The sequence below is a fragment of the Abramis brama genome (genome assembly GCF_963993115.1).
Source record: "Abramis brama genome assembly, chromosome: 5".
Classification (NCBI taxonomy): domain Eukaryota; kingdom Metazoa; phylum Chordata; class Actinopteri; order Cypriniformes; family Leuciscidae; genus Abramis; species Abramis brama.
Window position 1 is genome coordinate 9,935,139 of NC_139967.1, and position 3,377 is coordinate 9,938,515.

Genomic DNA, 3,377 nt, shown 5'->3' on the forward strand with positions numbered 1-3,377 from the left:
TTTATTTGAAAGAAATAACATTTATAAAGTATGTTTTGTGACAAAGTTATTTGTTATTAAGCAATGGGGCATAAAATGCTTTTTTATTACAAGCATGTCATTTGTGTACTAATGCATATTATTTATGTCATAATTAATTCTTAATACAGAACATCATACAACACAATAACATTTAATGTAATAAAATGAGAGAACCAAAACTTATATAAAAATTTAATTAAATTACACAATACAATACATAATGAATTCAACTGAATTATGAGATGTAATATATTACATTTTTATTAACACAAAACTACAAGCAAAATGCACATCGTTTTAGGACATTTATAGAGCTTTTTAAAATACACAACAATACAAAGCAGCTTTAAACAAACATACTCTAGTATGTATTTACTTTCCTAAACACTTTTGTGATAGTCCTCTGGCTATACATTGTGGAGATTTAAAAACAATTAATGTTGAGTTAGCTGTGTTAAAATATTTAATGAACTGTAAGGTTAAAGTTTTTTGAGAGCTAATGAGACACAAATAGATGCAGTGTCTTTTGCTGTATGTAAAGTCAGATCTTTAGTTTGAAGTAAATTCATGTTGTATGTGCAGTCAATTCTTTGTGGAACCATCCTAAGGCCTAGATGATGCAGTCAGTCAATTTCCCCTTTAGATGGTGCGGTCGTGACCTGGTAGGTGAGGAGGCTGGACTAGGTGTCATGGACTGACTTGAGGGAACTCTGCAAAAACACACAAACAACACGTCACGTGCAACTGTACACTTGCAGTCTTTAGTGCTATGGAACATCACTCACTGTTTTTGCTTTGATATGCAAGCCCAAAGGTGCAACGCAGCAAATGCAGTTAGCTCGTTGAACCTGAGGTGTCATGGATGGACTGACTTGAGGAACTCTGCAAAAACACACAAACAACACGTCACGTGCAACTGTACACTTGCAGTCCTTAGTGCTATGGAACATCACTCACTGTTTTTGCTTTGAAATTTGAAATAGGCGCTATCTATATAAACAAACAACATATTTGAGATTAAAACAACTACATTCTCGACTGAAAAACTCTTAAAACTACATTTCGTGACACAATAACAGTAGTATTTTTAAATTACGCGGTCTTTCTCCTGCTATTGACGCAACTTGAGATTTTAAATATTAGCTATAGAATCTACACAATTTACATATACAATATACAATTTAATTTAATTTTACCTTGCATATAGCAGCGGGATTTAGCATTCTACATAAAGCTACCACATAATAACACTTAAACAGCTCACGTTAGCTACAAGTTATCGCGAGAACAGATTTAGATCAGGCATACTACTGGCATACTAATTGGGTCCTCAGCCCGGACCCATCACTATAGGGTTACAGAATACTATACCACACCGGACCCATCACTATAGGGTTACAGAATACTATACCACACCGGTTTCGGTTCGCTGTTCGCTCTGTGAGGGCGCGCGCGCTTCTCCATTTCAAATGTAGCACACCAACTTAAACACGGCATGTCGCAATCTGTGACGAAGCATGCGAGAGCCAATGAGCGTTTGATATCACTGCCGTAAAACATGTCGTAACGCTTCGGGCGCAATTTTTGAATTTGAATTCACTACGAGCGCGGGATTTGACGTTTACGGTCTCTGCTGAGAATGGAGATGAAGATCACTGGATAAAGGGCTGAATTTGAATCTGTTTCTTGCAAACAACGTATGGATTCTAAAGATTTGGATTACATCAAGCTAATAAAATTGATGTCTTTTGTGAATTTATGTTGTGTTTTAGTGTATTATGGGTCTATAGGAGAAAACGCCTTTTGTATCTCACGGTAAATAAACCAAATATTACAAAATGGTTAAACGATTAAAGAAGGTATTTTTAAGGTTTTAAAGTGTATTCTTGTGTAACACCATGTAGGCTAATCCTCCGAAACGAGTTTGCAGCAGAAGGCACGAACAGGGCGAAATAGCCTAACTTAACGTTATTATATGAGTAACGTTAAACTGTATTAATAAATGCGACTGAAAATTTAATTGATAAGACAATTGAATGCAATAGAGTCAAAACATTAATGCCACGATATGAATATGCATAAGTTAAATAGGAACACGTACAAATTTGTACGTCGGTAAAGTTGTTTATACGTAAATAAATTACGTTTTTGTGCTGTCAATACGTACATTTTATACGTTTTAGTGCTGTAAATACGTCAGTATTATACGTTTCTGTGTGTATAAAACGTAAATAAATGTACGTATGGTAGAACTACACTTTACGTAAAAATACACACGTATTCTCATGAGATCACGTTGAAATGCATCATGCCAGTCCATTTTTCACACCCGGGGCCTGTACCATGAAGGTAGCTGAACAAACTCGGGGTTACAGGATTAGTTTTGAGTTGACAAAACCAAACCGATGCAATCAGGCTTTATTGGTACCATGATGCAGCTCATCAACTTTCTCTGTCAACTCAGGCTTTGATCCTTAAGCTATGATTACTCCACGCGCGCGTGCACATAAAAGAGTGACGTCGACACTGAACAACCAATCGCGGGTAAAGCTAGAGCAATATATTTTTCCGCGGAGGAGCAAGAGATAATCATTAATAATTACGATTAATTTAAATATGTATTTCAAGCTCGAAACAATACGGTCTCTGCTGCCAAAGCAAGAGAAGACTGTTGGAGAAAGATTGCTGATTGTTAATGTGTAAGTTAAACAAATACATTCTATATTTATGTAAAATTATGTATGTATATATGTATGTGTAGCCTATATGTGTAATATAGCCAATAGCCTATTTTTGTAATATATAAAAAATGTGCATGTATGTAGGCTACTAAGAAAGATTAACATTCATTGATTTTTAGATGCAACCCCAACTCCAAATGTTCTTGGCAGCAGATAAAGACAAAATATAAAAATATAATTCAAAGTGGTTATTTCAAGGAGTTAATTCAAAGAGTATTTACCACAACCTTTTATTACTTTTGTGAACATTTTATCACACTTGTTTGCAGCAAACAGAAATAAAGAATTAAATTCAGAAAACCAGAATACACTGGCGGAGGAGTTGGCTCTGAGTAGGCAATAAGGGACGGCCGATTATGGATGGGATTACAGGTGCTGTACAATCTGACCCTGGTGCTGGCTCCTCTAAGCAAGTAACACTGGGTACGTGTGCAATACATTACTACTTTTTTTTTTAAGTTTTAAATATGGCTGACTGTATGTTCTGCAGGGAAATACAGTGTCCCTGTTGAAGCTAGCACACATTCACACACACAGACACAGACACACAGACACAGTCTCCCACACAGAGGTCAGTATGCAGCAGACAGAACACCAAACATAACCTGCTTTACA

At 36.0% G+C, this 3,377-nt stretch overlaps 1 long non-coding RNA gene across 1 annotated transcript; it reads right to left on the reverse strand.

Annotated features, from left to right (window-relative positions):
* Positions 1-201: 201 nt before the first annotated feature.
* On the reverse strand, positions 202-988 carry LOC311083743. The gene is made up of 2 exons (XR_014606354.1): positions 807-988; positions 202-731 (listed from the first exon to the last, which is right to left on the reverse strand). It is a non-coding gene; the product is annotated as an uncharacterized lncRNA (long non-coding RNA).
* Between the last annotated feature and the right edge of the window lie 2,389 nt (positions 989-3,377).